The sequence below is a fragment of the Gigantopelta aegis genome, chromosome 13 (genome assembly GCF_016097555.1).
Source record: "Gigantopelta aegis isolate Gae_Host chromosome 13, Gae_host_genome, whole genome shotgun sequence".
Lineage (NCBI taxonomy): Eukaryota > Metazoa > Mollusca > Gastropoda > Neomphalida > Peltospiridae > Gigantopelta > Gigantopelta aegis.
Genome location: NC_054711.1, coordinates 33,214,558 through 33,232,571, shown reverse-complemented (window position 1 = coordinate 33,232,571; position 18,014 = coordinate 33,214,558). Strand labels below are relative to the sequence as shown.

At 36.6% G+C, this 18,014-nt stretch overlaps 1 protein-coding gene across 1 annotated transcript in view; it reads left to right on the top strand.

Annotated features, from left to right (window-relative positions):
• Nucleotides 1-18,014, top strand: part of LOC121387271 (low-density lipoprotein receptor-related protein 1-like) — a 340,401-nt gene that overhangs the window by 411 nt on the left and 321,976 nt on the right. The gene's annotated exons all lie outside the window — the stretch shown is intronic.

Below are 18,014 nucleotides of genomic sequence, written 5' to 3'. Positions count from 1 at the left end.
GTGCGCGTTTACCGATGGTAACCGTAATGTACACACATGTCGTTAGGCACGTGCAACGGTCCCCCCCATTCAGGTGTTCTGTGTGTGTAGATTTCAGCAGTGAAATTGACACGGGTGTCGGTAAGTGGCAGCTGGTTTGTCGACATAGGGTACACAAAACAGCAGCGTTTCATACACTTTGCATCACAGGTGAAAAGGTGAACCAGCCTTTATTGTGGGAAGGGCAGGATAACATTTTGACAGTTTACCCTATCTATAGTATTTTGGACACTCTCTCCACCAGGCTATTAGTTTGAAAATGTTGTGGGTTCTAGTCTTCAATAAAAATGATGTGAATCTATGTTACTGAAGTGTTGAAGATGTGCAAGACAATATATGAAGATTATAATTTTACTGTAACGTTAGTTTAATTAATGACATGTTATCTTCATTTATATCAATTTACATAAACATACCTTGTAACTTACTAAGCACAACATTATATATAATATTTTGTTACATTTTTTATTTTCCATAATTTTTTGCATGACACCCCAAAAGGTGCATGTACAAGCAATATGTCTTTCAAACTGTTCAAGTGTTAAAAACAAATACTTTTAGTATATAGAAAACCAAATACATGTGTGTAATACTGATAATATTATGTGGTTACACAATATCAAAGAAGTGCAAATCTACATGCATGCATGTGCATACCTGAACAAAACCTAAAAACAAGAGAAATATACTGATTCCAAAATTTATATATAATTATGCCTCTTATTTTAAAATTAATTTACTTTTATGCACAACTACAGGTACATTCAATAGTTGTAAGTGTTGTATGTAGCTGTACACAAGCCATTTATTGTGTCAGACCATTTGTTGTATCAGGGTGGGATGAGTGTCTCAGTGCACCTTTTTACATGTAAATGTGACACTGTTGTTATCTTATTTCACAGAGAGCACTCGAGCAAAACATGCTGTACAGAATTCATTGATATCACTGGGGGCTTGTTATTCAACACCAGGGTGTAATTGCATGCAGTCTATCCCTGTAAAAATACCAGCAGTTTAGTACTGGTCTATTTAGCAAGCCATTCAGGAGTCTTAAATGGCTGGACAATTAAGTACATGTATATATGCATACAGGGCTAGCTCTGGGTTAGCAAAATTATTTGCCAAATTATCTATAAAAAAAACCCCAACAAAACCCAGCAGTGTTAGTGCCAGAAAGAAATTTTTGGGTATGGCATAATGGAATTGAATGCAACCACAGTCAATAGGGGTTATAGGGGGGGGGGGGGGGGGGGGGAGGGGGGCTACCCAGAAAGAAAATGGGTAAAGTTTAGGTTTAGGGTTAAGAAAAGCATACAGTAATGATAAGAATATAAAATTTTGTCAAAAGTTAACTTTAAAAAATAAAATCTGCCAAAAATTTGGGTATGGCGCCATACCTGTTTTACCCTCTGGCAGAAATCCTGCCCAGAGTTATTTTCCAACAAAATAACAATTATTACATAAAACCTTTTAGCCAAATTAAAATGAAATTCACATATTGTCACCCCTGCAATTAAGAAAAGTCTACGGCAAATAATTTGCTACATGGAAAAATAGTGTCTACATATTTAAACATGTTGTTAAAGGGACATTCCTGAGTTTGCTGCATTGTAAGATGCTTCCGACTAATAAAATATTTCTACGATTAAACTTACATATTAAATACATTTTCTTCTTTAGAATATCAGCGTCTGTATATTCAATGTGTTTCTGGTCGTCTTAATATTTATCAGAAGCACAAACTGGATTTTATTTTCAAATAATTTCGTATGTACGAAAAAACTATATTTTAGGAAATAAGATGAAATTTAACCTAGTACAAATATTAGAACGACCAGAAACACGTTTAAAATACAGCCACTAATATTTTATGCAGAAAAATATATTTGATATGTAATTACAATCGTTAAAAAGTCTCTGTTAGTCGATAACATCTTAAAACGTGCAGCAAACTCAGGAATGTCCCTTTAAAGGTCATAGCATGTGCTTTCCTGTCTGTTGGAAAGTGTATATATATATATGTAAAAGATCCATTGCTGCATTATGAAAAATGTAGCAGGTTTCCTCTGGTGACTATGTGTCAGGATTACCAAATGTTCGACATCCACTAGCTGATGAATAATTAATCAATAAGCTCAAGTGTTGTCATTAAACAAAACAAAATTTAACCTTTTGTTATATAGTAATGTCAGATGCCTTATTATAATCAATTTTCATGAGGGTTGCTCAGGCATTGAAATAAGTGAAGAACGGTCAAAGAGGTTACCTAGCTGGCGGTTATCACAGGTCAAGAAAGTTGAGAATGTTACTTCGTTTTTCACAAAAACAACCACCACCTAAATTTTGATCAGTTATGTTTTTAAAGTATAAAATAGTATCAGTACAATGAGCAGTGATATCTAGTTGTGGTGCACTGGTTGAATGAGAAAATCACTATAGCAAAGTAAATACCTGCATGCATAATGGTAACAATGCTACAGAACAATTATGCAATATATTTTTGCACTGGCACTGTTGGTTGTCATGGTGAATTTCAAGGCATGAGTTAGTCAACCAAACATGCACTGTACATGTAGGTAAATGGGTAAAATTACTGGGTGAACCAATAAAGAAAGGAAATTGTTGCTGTTCTGCAGGCAGTGAGCATGCTATGTGCTATATATATATATATACTTTATCACAGACAGGAAAGTGCATACTATGGTCTTTGACCAGTTGTGGTGTACTGGTTGGAATGAGAAAACCCCCCAGTCAATTGAATGGATTCATCAAGGTGATTCGATCCTGCAACACAACTGAGTGCCTCAAGCGAGCACTCGAGTGTCTGTGGTAAATCCCACCTACAATAGTGTCACCATTAGGTTGAGTGTATAAAGGCTGTAAACAATATTCATTTGTAAACAAAAGAGGTAAAACACACTGATTTTATATATATACTTTTTGAATCCACACAATTGGAAGAGATTTTATTGACAAGCTACATAAAAATTTGAAAATAAAACCCTTATACTGATGGAGCTTTATTTATTTAAAATTGTCATCTAAAAACCATCTCTACTGTGAAGAAAAGTTTCATATATAATTGTTTGTTTTTTAATGGGAAAATTTCTGCTTTACCAATGTATGCATACAAAGGTCGCAATAAAGATTGTATTGTGTAAACAATTACAGAATTAAAGTAGTCGTGAATCATCCACTTCATGGATTAAAACTCCAAAGTCCACATTGACATGATACCTTCTACATTTGTATGTAGTTTAAGAGTTACCTCGGTGATAACATGAAGTGTACCTGTATGTGGCATAGTCTTCTATGTCAGTTTAACTTGCATCTTTTTAGATTGCAATAATATCAGTAATATTGCAATATGTGTACATTTATCCAGCAATCACTGTATACATTGGCAAAATATGATGACTAGATAAATCTCTATATTTTCGGTCACTGACTAAAAATACAGGTCACGTGACATAAGTGAGACTCGATTGAGTATTTCAGAGTAGATTTTCAATAAACATACTCTTTAAATCATTTGTTGAAGTACAGTAAATACAAATAACTTTTAGTTTTGTGATAACAAAACAAAACTTGTATATTTATTTATGAATTAGAGTTTTAAAACGCTTTTTTAATGTGACAGAATGTAGCTATCGTCTTACAAATAATGACGTCATGTATCTTGTATAACGTCATACGGCAAAAGCCTTGCTAGTTTGACAATAATCGATTTGCGTACACAAAACTGGATAAATAAAGATTTTTCGAATATCCCTGTAGGATTGCAGGATAAAAGAAATAACTGGTTACTGTCTTAAGATATCGGCTTTATCCTGCTCAGGTCGAATGGCAAATACAGCTCGGCAGAGCTTCGCTGCATTATCCATTCTAACCTTTGCAGGATAAAGCCAATAGCTCAAGGCAGTAACCAGTTATTTTATGTATATACATGTATATCACACTTGGATAACATGATGTCACTAATGAGTTTATACTAAAGATCAGTGGATTTTTATGATTTTTGTAAAAAAATTATAAGGCACTTTTCAAAAACCAGAAGTAAATGACAATTTGAAGTAAATGTGATATAAACTAATATAAAGCATTGACCTGTAAATGTAATACAAATGTACTGTAAATATTTTAATTTGTTTTGATGTTTTGTGATGACATGTCTGGTCACAAGTGATTTAATTTTTTTTTTATTAAATCTTGATAATATTAAAATTTATGTATAAATTTATTTTTGTTTATTTATTTTAAGAAATACTTGGATGGATTATTCTTCTATGTGACTAAATCTTTATTAAAAATAAATTAATGCCTTAAAAAATCCATCCACACTGTGATTAGATATAATTGATTTGCTTCAGGATCCAGCATTTTTACAACTTTAACATCCAAGTGATATATTAATATATCTAGATAGGATGTATTTCCTGCAGACCATGTGTGGCAAAAACTGTTTGAGACATACCAAGCGTTGAATAAACAATTTGCTGGGGTGTCGTTGAACAAACATTCCTTTCCAGGTAATGTATCCAGACTCCTGGAAAAAGGTACAAAAAAGTCCTTGAAAATGAACCAAAATAGTGCTTAAAAGTCCTGGAAAATTAAATGTTTTGAAGTGTATGATTCCTGTCTATGTGTGTGTCTGTCTGTCTCCCCTTACTCACTCACTCACTCACACACTGGTGCGAAATGTTAGAGCAATTTGAAAACAAAAGGAGGATGTGAAATATTAGTGCCCTAGTTTGATAACCTGGTGTATACAGTGTCAAACATGGGAGGATCACATCCTTTGCATCTCTACTGATGCACGATCGGTCTAGGATCGATCCCGTCGGTTGGCCCATTGGACTATTTCTCATTCCAGCCAATTCACCATGATTGGTAAATACTTTCCTGTCTGTGGGATGGTGTGTATAAAAAATCCCATGCTACATGGTGGGTTTTTTCTCTCAGACTATATTTCATATACAGTGACCGATGAGTAATACATCCATGTGTTCTAGTGGTGTTGTTAAACAAAACAAACTTGAACTTTAATTTCATGTCAGTGTTAAAAATAGGAGGATCATATCCTTTGCACGTCTCTGGATCTGCCTATACAGGTACGTTGATGCAGTTCATATTCATTCAGTTGATGTGTATCTTGAAGATTTTTAATTCAAGTTGTCTGTATGGCAACACAGCCATGTTATGTATTCAGTAATACCTCCCCATCTGGCGGTTGTGTATTCCACGATTATATTACTGTCTGGGTCACATAGTTCATTGTACAGGAGGGCAAAACACAGAGATGTCCATAAATCTTCCTATTGCTGTCGGTTGTTGTCCTCTGTGGTCATTGCCAGTGCTCTGTCAACTCTATTGGACATTTCTTACTGATAACTTACAGATAAGCTTAATTTCTATGCAGGACGGTCTTTGTTTCCCTTGGTGAGTGGATCAATAATTGAAATGGCTTGTCCAAGTTTTTTTTGAAAATGTCAAACCATGTGTGATGTTTATAACTTGACTAACATGAAATGGCCACTGTGATTCACTAAAGGGCATCCACTGGCAAGAGGGGATTAAGAGTATGGCAGTACACTGCCATAGTCTGTAAGGGTGAAATTGAGAGGGATTTTCAGCAAAGCTGTTGGAGTGGGTTGGGGGTGGGGGAGTACATGACAGTAATGGTCATGGAATTTGAACCTTGTGAGGTCGGATTTAGCTCATTCGGTTGAGTGCTCGCTTGAGGTGTTTGCATTGCGGGATTGATCCATTCAGCTGATTGGGTTTTTTCTCAATTAATTAATATATTTCATACTTTTTATGAGGATTATAGTATGAGAACTGCTGTTTAAAATTGTCAAAGTAAATGAAATGCAGTGTCTAATTTGAAAAGATTTCAAACCCATAACCACCTAGCAGGGCATTTATTTCAACTATAAATGAATATAAACGACAGCACAATAACAAAGTCAAACAAAACTAATTCTTTAAAGGCAGTTTCCTTTGTAATGATATAAATTATATATCATTTGACATACATGTAAAACATGTACTGGTTTATGTAAAACATGAACTGGTTTTAATTTATAATCACATACATGTACAAATGTACATTGATGCAGAGTATGATAAATATTTTGAAAAGTCACTAGCCACAGGGCTAGTGGGTTTGTGAAAACCACTAGCACACCAAGATAAAGCACTAGCCCAAATTCCTGATCAATTATAACTGGACTTTTATATAATTTTTGTAACATTACACATTTACGAGTATAACAGTAAAATAAAACAAACACTAAAATAATTTTGTAACTTTCAGTTTTTTGCCGTGTTGTACGTTTGGTTTTTGTCAAGTGTGATCCATCGTCATTGTTCCGTTTTCGCTTTTGCTCTCCCCCGGGGACAAAATAATTGAGCAAACTCATGGTTGCTATCTAAAACCACTATCAAAATAATTAAATTTAAATGAGGGTACAACAGTGTGACACATGGTAATAGATGTTTCAGTGTATTCGGTAGGGCCCTATTTATGTCGCCAGGAACGGTGATGTCAATTGCTCAAATACAGGGCATTATCCCGTGTTAGACCGATATCAAAAGAATATAACGGCGACATCTAATCCGTTGTTAATTGATGAACCAAAAAAGGTATCATCTTGTATCGGCAGCTGTGAGACATTATCCAGACAGCTACATGTTAATAGGCCAAGCAGAGTCATTGCATGTGCGGTTACCATTAAAGTAAATTGTTGTCAGCGAAGTGTTAAATTAGAAAACAATAGGTAAATAAAACAAACACTGAAATTCAAAGCATGACTGGGGTTTACTTGATTGAGATTAATCTGTCGTTGCGATTGGTGATTTCCAAGTTCTTAGCCTAAAACATATGTGCGAGATTAACTACCACGTGACGTGTCCAACCAATCAAAACACGCATGTCATTAGACTTATTTCCTGTGCCAGAAACTTGAAAGGGAAAAGTAAGCAATGCATGCTGTAACTGGCGATGTAGAGGTAGCATGTTACTGCAGTTTGCAGACCTAGTTTAAGTGGATTATTATTATATACTGATTGCATTGTTGATATTATTCGATGACAAACGTCACAATCAAATTTATTAAACGAAATTTCAACCGAGAGAAAAAAAAAACCAACAAAAAAAACACCCACGATCGAGCGATAAGGAGGGGGGGTTTCTCACTAGCGCGAACTTAAAAACCACTAGCCACGGGCGTCGGGCTAGCGGATTTGTCAAACTCTGATTGATGTAAATAATATACATGTACATTGATGAAAATAATATATATGTACATTGATGTAAATGATATGATATACATGTACATTGATGTAAATAATATACATGTACATTGATGTAAATAATATACATGTACACACTGGGTTTTGTTTACATGCACACTGCAACAGAGTACATGTATGTCTATGGCTACATTTAAACATAGATAAAATGTATACATGTATGCAAATCTTTTGTTTAAGGATGTGAATTCACAACAAAAATTAGCAAGTACTACAAAAGGATAAATATTCATCAATTCTCAATGTGGTTATTCCTTAAATGGTTCTCCCTAATCTAAGTTAGGGGAGCAATTCATCACTCCCATCCATTGTTTTTCATGTCATGGTCTGTACATATCAACATTTTATACAGTTCTATATTTGGCAACAAAAACATATGCCAATTTCTATTACCATGCTGATTAAAATGAAAGCTAACAGTATTAAACAATAAAATCATTCTGATTGTGATTATAAATAAAATGTTACACTTTTATAGATGTGTATGTGTTTTGTTGTTTGTCTTGATATATTGCACTATGAAACTAGGGTCTCTACAAGTACTAAAGTCTAGAGTACTCGGGCACAGGTTGAGTCCGTTCACAGGTTGAGTCCGTTCACAGGTCGAGTCCGTTCGCAGGTCGAGTCCGTTCACAGGTCTCGAGTACACGTACACGGTGGAATACAATGATCAACTATAATACAATGGATAATGTAGGACAATAATTTCATCAGTAGATAATCAACAATAAAAGTTACACAATAATTATATGATCATGCGCTAGTTTCTCTTTTCAATTTGGCCGTTTGGCCATCCGTCATAACACTGAACATATCAACCGGTTTGTAAATTTTTGCAATACAAGGACATGATTTGGCATCCATGTTTAGTGCTGGAATTAAGTTGCATAATTCTATTTTACTTTATTCCTTAGTCTCATCATCGTCAGTGTAAGTGTCGGGTACTTGAGTCTGATATTTTGGACTCGTGGAGGCCCTAATGAAAACATGACACAATGGAGTCATTGATGATAGATATGTACCTGTACTAGTCAGTTGTCAAGTAATAACTGCATTACAGGATACGGTAGTTTTCAGGCCTTTGAGAAAAACACAAACAATTTTTATTCACCAACTGCATGCCACATCCAAAATAGCAAATAACATATAAAAGAGCTCTTACTATTAATTGATTTTTCATGCTGGGGTGTCGTTAAACATTGCTTGCAGTGTGTGGTTTGTGTATACATAAACCATTCCCGCGGTGAGAAAAGTAAGACCAACCAATTTTAATAAGTAGCAGATGAGTTGGTCAGGTGATAATTTATTCTCTTTAAAGGAGTAATTTAGTAATTGACTTTTTTCACGAATGATGTGTGTGACAGTTCAACAGAGCAGCTGGCAGAGAAATGTTCCCACATTAATTTTACAGCCACCAACTTGATTTAACCTACATAGTTCCTGTCACCATGTGTGTCGCTGGTGCCACAGGTGGTTTGGTGGTAGAGTGCTCGTGTGAAGCACAGTGGTATTTACAGTTAGTTTCTTTTGTATAATGACACCATTGTCTAGAGCACATTGATTAATTTATTGATCATCGGCTATTGAATGTGAAACGTTTGGTAATTTTGACATATAGTTTTGGTAATTTTGACATATAGTCTTAGAGAGGAAACCCGCTATTTTTTTTCCATTAGTAGCAAGGGATCTTTTATATATACCATCCCATGAGCAGGATAGCACATACCACAGCCTTTGATATATCAGTTGTGACTGGAATGAGAAATAGACCAATGGACCCACTGACAGGGATCGATCCAAGACCAACTGCACTTTTAGCTGTCGGTTGAGCTCCTGCCTGAGGTGCTTACATCGCAGGATCGAACCACCTTGGTGGATCCATTCAACTGATTGGGTTTTATCTCGTTCCAACCAGTGCACCACACCTGGTCAAAGGCTGTGGTATGTGCTTTCCTGTCTGGAAAATGCATATTAAAGATCTCTTGCTACTAATGGAGAAATGTAGTGGGATTTCTCTGATGACTATGTGCCAGAATTACCAAATGTACCAGTCATGGTGCACTGGCTGGAGCGACAGCTATTGGATGTCAAACATCAAAGGCTGTGGTATCTGCTGTCCTGTATGGGATGGTGCATATAACAGATTGAAAAATGTAGCCCATGAAGTGGGTACAGCCGGATTCCTCCCTCAATATCTGTGTGGTCCTTAACCATATGTCTGATGCCATATAGCCGTAAACAAAGTGTGTTGAGTGTGTCATTAAATAAAACATTTCCTTCCTTCCAATAGCTGATGATTAATTAATCAATGTAAAGCGCTCACTTGATGTGCAGTCAGTCTAGGATTGATCCCCGTCGGTGGGCCCACAAGGCTATTTGTCGTTCCAGCCAATGTACCACGACTGGTATATCAAAGACCATGCTATGTATTATCCCTTGTTATTAATGAATACATGTCATGTTTCCTCGCTAAGACTATATGTCAAATTACCAAATGTTTGATATCCAACAGTCGGTGATTAATAAATCAATGTGCACAAGTGGGATCATGAAACAAAACAAACTTTAAACTTCATTGCTGTGAAATAAGTTCCCAGACACACTAATACTGTGTTATCCATTCATACTACTGTTCTCACTGTACAGATACTGTATGGGTATCTAATTAACACTCAGTTGTTATTCCCTTCACAGACACACTAATACTGTGTTATCCATTCATACTACTGTTCTCACTGTACAGATACTGTATGGGTATCTAATTAACACTCAGTTGTTATTCCCTTCACAGACACACTAATACTGTGTTATCCATTCATACTACTGTTCTCACTGTACAGATACTGTATGGGTATCTAATTAACACTCAGTTGTTATTCCCTTCACAGACACACTAATACTGTGTTATCCATTCATACTACTGTTCTCACTGTACAGATACTGTATGGGTATCTAATTAACACTCAGTTGTTATTCCCTTCACAGACACACTAATACTGTGTTATCCATTCATACTACTGTTCTCACTGTACAGATACTGTATGGGTATCTAATTAACACTCAGTTGTTATTCCCTTCCCAGACACACTAATACTGTGTTATCCATTCATACTACTGTTCTCACTGTACAGATACTGTATGGGTATCTAATTAACACTCAGTTGTTATTCCCTTCCCAGACACACTAATACTGTGTTATCCATTCATACTACTGTTCTCACTGTACAGATACTGTATGGGTATCTAAATAACTCTGTTGTTATTCCCTTCCCAGACACACTAATACTGTGTTATCCATTCATACTACTGTTCTCACTGTACAGATACTGTATGGGTATCTAATTAACACTCAGTTGTTATTCCCTTCCCAGACACACTAATACTGTGTTATCCATTCATACTACTGTTCTCACTGTACAGATACTGTATGGGTATCTAAATAACTCAGTTGTTATTCCCTTCACAGACACACCAATACTGTGTTATCCATTCATACTACTGTTCTCACTGTACAGATACTGTATGGGTATCTAATTAACACTCAGTTGTTATTCCCTTTACAGACACACCAATACTGTGTTATCCATTCATACTACTGTTCTCACTGTACAGATACTGTATGGGTATCTAATTAACACTCCGTTGTTATTCCCTTCACAGACACACCAATACTGTGTTATCCATTCATACTACTGTTCTCACTGTACAGATACTGTATGGGTATCTAATTAACACTCAGTTGTTATTCCCTTCACAGACACACTAATACTGTGTTATCCATTCATACTACTGTTCTCACTGTACAGATACTGTATGGGTATCTAATTAACACTCAGTTGTTATTCCCTTCACAGACACACTAATACTGTGTTATCCATTCATACTACTGTTCTCACTGTACAGATACTGTATGGGTATCTAATTAACACTCAGTTGTTATTCCCTTCCCAGACACACTAATACTGTGTTATCCATTCATACTACTGTTCTCACCGTACAGATACTGTATGGGTATCTAATTAACACTCAGTTGTTATTCCCTTCCCAGACACACTAATACTGTGTTATCCATTCATACTACTGTTCTCACCGTACAGATACTGTATGGGTATCTAATTAACACTCAGTTGTTATTCCCTTCCCAGACACACTAATACTGTGTTATCCATTCATACTACTGTTCTCACCGTACAGATACTGTATGGGTATCTAATTAACACTCAGTTGTTATTCCCTTCACAGACACACTAATACTGTGTTATCCATTCATACTACTGTTCTCACTGTACAGATACTGTATGGGTATCTAAATAACACAGTTGTTATTCCCTTCCCAGACACACTAATACTGTGTTATCCATTCATACTACTGTTCTCACCGTACAGATACTGTATGGGTATCTAATTAACACTCAGTTGTTATTCCCTTCCCAGACACACTAATACTGTGTTATCCATTCATACTACTGTTCTCACCGTACAGATACTGTATGGGTATCTAATTAACACTCAGTTGTTATTCCCTTCACAGACACACTAATACTGTGTTATCCATTCATACTACTGTTCTCACTGTACAGATACTGTATGGGTATCTAATTAACACTCAGTTGTTATTCCCTTTACAGACACACTAATACTGTGTTATCCATTCATACTACTGTTCTCACTGTACAGATACTGTATGGGTATCTAATTAACACTCAGTTGTTATTCCCTTCCCAGACACACTAATACTGTGTTATCCATTCATACTACTGTTCTCACTGTACAGATACTGTATGGGTATCTAATTAACACTCAGTTGTTATTCCCTTCCCAGACACACTAATACTGTGTTATCCATTCATACTACTGTTCTCACTGTACAGATACTGTATGGGTATCTAATTAACACTCAGTTGTTATTCCCTTCACAGACACACTAATACTGTGTTATCCATTCATACTACTGTTCTCACTGTACAGATACTGTATGGGTATCTAATTAACACTCAGTTGTTATTCCCTTTACAGACACACTAATACTGTGTTATCCATTCATACTACTGTTCTCACTGTACAGATACTGTATGGGTATCTAATTAACACTCAGTTGTTATTCCCTTCCCAGACACACTAATACTGTGTTATCCATTCATACTACTGTTCTCACTGTACAGATACTGTATGGGTATCTAATTAACACTCAGTTGTTATTCCCTTCCCAGACACACTAATACTGTGTTATCCATTCATACTACTGTTCTCACTGTACAGATACTGTATGGGTATCTAAATAACTCAGTTGTTATTCCCTTCACAGACACACTAATACTGTGTTATCCATTCCTACAACTGTTCTCACTGTACAGATACTGTATGGGTATCTAAATAACTCAGTTGTTATTCCCTTCACAGACACACTAATACTGTGTTATCCATTCCTACAACTGTTCTCACTGTACAGATACTGTATGGGTATCTAAATAACACAGTAACTAATACTGTGTTATCCATTTCTACCACTGTTCTCACTGTACTGATACTGTATGGGTATGCAAATAACACTCAGTTGATTGAATTTAGGTGGTGTAGTGTTTGTTTAATAAGATTGTGTCGAGAACGAAGTACCGATCCATGTATGTAGTAACCTCCTGGTAATGTTCATTCCCAACTTATTTTGATCTCTGATTGGTTATGACAAAACAAAATCTACTGGGTCTGTGCACCAAGGGGGATCAATCCTTTGACCTATCACACCTCATCCGAGCACCGGCTGGTTCCTGCCCCTCTTACACCTACGTAGACGTCAGTGTGAATAATTTGACTTGAGATAGCTTGCTTATTGATTTACCGCCATGCCAAGTTGTGTTTGTACATCTTTATGTAAGCGGGATGTCGATCTATTCATCTTGTTATATCACACAGGCACGGTTACCTCACATCATTAATTATTTTACATTCCATGTAATAACTAATGCACTAAGTGTGTATATGTCCACAACATTGTTACCACATACATGTCCTGTTAATTGTCTGTATGCTGCATGTACATGAAAACTGAAATGCATTTACAAAATAATGTGACTTTATAACTTTATGGATATATTTTTTATGTCATGACCTGTTCTGTGAAGGACAGATTGGAGGAAACAGTACTTTAAAGTATGATAAGGTGTGATGGGGGGGGTATTTTTTTCAGTGGGTTAGTTGTTAGTGATTAGTAAGAGTTAATGTTTTGTTTAACAACACCGCTAGAGCACATTGACTAATTAATCATCAGCTATTGGATGTTTAACATTTGGTCATTCTGACTCGTCATCAATGGAAACCCGCTACATTTTCATTTTCTTAATGCAGCAAGGGATCTTTTATGTATGCAGTTTCCTACAGACAGGAAAGCACACACTGAAACCTTTGACCAGTTCAGGTGCACTGGTTGGAATGAGAAAACCCCCAGTGAGTTGAAAAGATTCACTGAGTTAGTTTGATCTGATTAGTGAGAGAGAAATTGGTGTATAGTGTTGTACACATACCTATTGAGGGATGTGAACCCAGTACCTACCAGCCATATGTCCAGTGGCTTAACCAGTGCTGCACAACCGAGGCCGGTGGTCACAAGCCGTTGTAATGGCCTCGTATCTTCCCACGGAATGATCAGTCGGTAAATTTGGCTAAGTTTGGTCGGTTACTGGGATGGGAAAGTAATATTTGTTTACAAAGAAAGAAAGAAAGAAAGAAATGTTTTATTTAACGACACACTCAACACATTTTATTTACAGTTATATGGTGTCAGGCATATGGTTAAGGACCACACACATTTTGAGAGGAAACCTGCTGTCGCCACTACATGGGCTACTCTTTCCGATTAGCAGCAAGGGATCTTTTATTTGCGCTTCCTACAGGCAGGATAGCACAAACCATGGCCTTTTTGTTGAACCAGTTATGGATCACTGGTCGGTGCAAGTGGTCTACACCTACCCATTGAGCCTTGCGGAGCACTCACTCAGGGTTTGAGAGTCGGTATCTGGATTAAAAATCTCATGCCTGGACTGGGATCTGAACCCAGTATCTACCAGCCTGTAGACCGATGGCCTAACCACGACGCCACCGAGGCCGGTATATTTGTTTACAAAGACACATCCTCAAATCTTACATAACATCTTTTTCATTACAATTTATTATGAAAAATGAAGACGATTGTAATGCAGCCCGAGTTCTACATGAGTCAGTGAGTCACAAACTTGTGTACTGATTACTGGCAGCACTTTACTGGTCAGTTGATGTTTGTGTCTAATTAATGGACAGAGTTTGGAGGCAGATGGACAGGTAGTAAGAGACCACTGGTCAAGTAGGTGTGAAGCAATCACTGACCACTTCACACTTGTTGAGGATCCCGGACAATCAAGGTCACTTCCTGTCCAGACATCTTCCACTTGATATACTTAATGATGAGCTAATTAGCCCAGTGGTATATTGGTCAAGCCATCTGACTCCAAGCTGGTAAGGTACTGGGTTCACATCCCGGCATCACTTCCTACTGAGAATGACTTTTATTGACTTAGGTGTTGAGCCACTGACTTCTAATAAATAGACAGCCAGCTGGTAAGGTACTGGGTTCGCATCCCGGTACCGGCTCCCACTCTTCTCATTAATTAAAACTAACCCACTGTCCTAGACTGAAAGCCCAGATAGCTGAGGTGTGTGCCCAACATTACAGGTACAGTGATTAAACCTTCAACATTACAGGTACAGTGATTAAACCTTCAACATTACAGGTACAGTGATTAAACCTTCAACATTACAGGTACAGTGATTAAACCTTCAACATTACAGGTACAGTGATTAAACCTTCAACATTACTGGTACAGTGGTTAAACCTTCAACATTTTGACACCAACATTACTGGTACAGTGGTTAAACCTTCAACATTTGGACATCAACATCACTGGTACAGTGGTTAAACCTTCAACATTTGGACATCAACATCACTGGTATAGTGGTTAAACCTTCAACATTTGGACATCAACATCACTGGTACAGTGGTTAAACCTTCAACATTTTGACACCAACATTACTGGTATAGTGGTTAAACCTTCAACATTTGGACATCAACATCACTGGTACAGTGGTTAAACCTTCAACATTTTGACACCAACATTACTGGTATAGTGGTTAAACCTTCAACGTTTTGACATCAACATCACTGGTACAGTGGTTAAACCTTCAACGTTTTGACACCAACATTACTGGTACAGTGATTAAACCTTCAACATTTTGACACCAACATTACTGGTATAGTGATTAAACCTTCAACATTTTGACACCAACATTACAGGTACAGTGATTAAACCTTCAACATTTTGACACCAACATTACAGGTACAGTGATTAAACCTTCAACATTTGGACACCAACATCACTGGTATAGTGATTAAACCTTCAACATTTTGACACCAACATCACTGGTATAGTGATTAAACCTTCAACATTTTGACACCAACATCACTGGTATAGTGATTAAACCTTCAACGTTTTGACACCAACATCACTGGTATAGTGATTAAACCTTCAACGTTTTGACACCAACATCACTGGTACAGTGATTAAACCGTCAACGTTTTGACACCAACACCACTGGTATAGTGATTAAACCTTCAACATTTTGACACCAACATTACAGGTACAGTGATTAAACCTTCAACATTTTGACACCAACATTACTGGTACAGTGATTAAACCTTCAACATTTTGACACCAACATCACTGGTATAGTGATTAAACCTTCAACATTTTGACACCAACATCACTGGTATAGTGATTAAACCTTCAACATTTTGACACCAACATTACTGGTATAGTGATTAAACCTTCAACATTTGGACACCAACATCACTGGTATAGTGATTAAACCTTCAACATTTGGACACCAACATCACTGGTATAGTGATTAAACCTTCAACATTTTGACACCAACATCACTGGTATAGTGATTAAACCTTCAACGTTTTGACACCAACATCACTGGTATAGTGATTAAACATTCAACGTTTTGACACCAACATCACTGGTACAGTGATTAAACCGTCAACGTTTTGACACCAACACCACTGGTATAGTGATTAAACCTTCAACATTTTGACACCAACATTACAGGTACAGTGATTAAACCTTCAACATTTTGACACCAACATTACTGGTACAGTGATTAAACCTTCAACATTTTGACACCAACATCACTGGTATAGTGATTAAACCTTCAACATTTTGACACCAACATCACTGGTACAGTGATTAAACCTTCAACATTTTGACACCAACATTACTGGTACCTTCAGTATAGTGGTTAAACCTTCAACATTTTGACACCAACATCACTGGTATAGTGATTAAACCTTCAACATTTTGACACCAACATCACTGGTATAGTGGTTAAACCTTCAACATTTTGACACCAACATCACTGGTACAGTGATTAAACCTTCAACATTTTGACACCAACATCACTGGTATAGTGATTAAACCTTCAACATTTGGACAAACATCACAGTGGTTAAACCTTCAGTGGTTAAAACCTTCAACATTTTGACACCAACATTACACAGTGGACACCAACATACAGGTACAGTGATTAAACCTTCAACATTTTCACTGGTACAGTGATTAAACCTTCAACATTTTGACACCAACATGGTATAGTGGTTAAAACCTTCAACATTTTGACACCAACATTACTGGTACAGTGATTAAACCTTCAACATTTTGACACCAACATCACTGGTATAGTGATTAAACCTTCAACATTTTGACACCAACATTACTGGTATAGTGGTTAAACCTTCAACATTTTGACACCAACATTACTGGTATAGTGGTTAAACCTTCAACATTTTGACACCAACATTACAGGTACCTTCAACATTTTGACACCAACATTACTGGTACAGTGATTTAAACCTTCAACATTTTGACACCAACATCACTGGTATAGTGATTAAACCTTCAACATTTTGACACCAACATCACTGGTATAGTGATTAAACCTTCAACATTTTGACACCAACATTACTGGTACAGTGATTAAACCTTCAACATTTTGACACCAACATTACAGGTACAGTGATTAAACCTTCAACATTTTGACACCAACATCACTGGTACAGTGATTAAACCTTCAACATTTTGACACCAACATTACTGGTACAGTGATTAAACCTTCAACATTTTGACACCAACATTACTGGTACAGTGATTAAACCTTCAACATTTTGACACCAACATTACTGGTACAGTGATTAAACCTTCAACGTTTTGACACCAACATTACTGGTATAGTGATTAAACCTTCAACGTTTTGACACCAACATTACTGGTACAGTGAAACCTTAAACCTTCAACTTCAACGTTTTGACACCAACATCACTGGTATAGTGGTTAAACCTTCAAAATTTTGACACCAACATCACTGGTATAGTGGTTAAACCTTCCAACATTTGACACCAACATTACTGGTACAGTGATTAAACCTTCAATGTTTCGACACCAACATCACTGGTACAGTGATTAAACCTTCAACGCTTTGACACCAACATCACTGGTATAGTGGTTAAACCTTCAACGTTTTGACACCAACATCACTGGTATAGTGGTTAAACCTTCAACATTTGGACATCAACATCA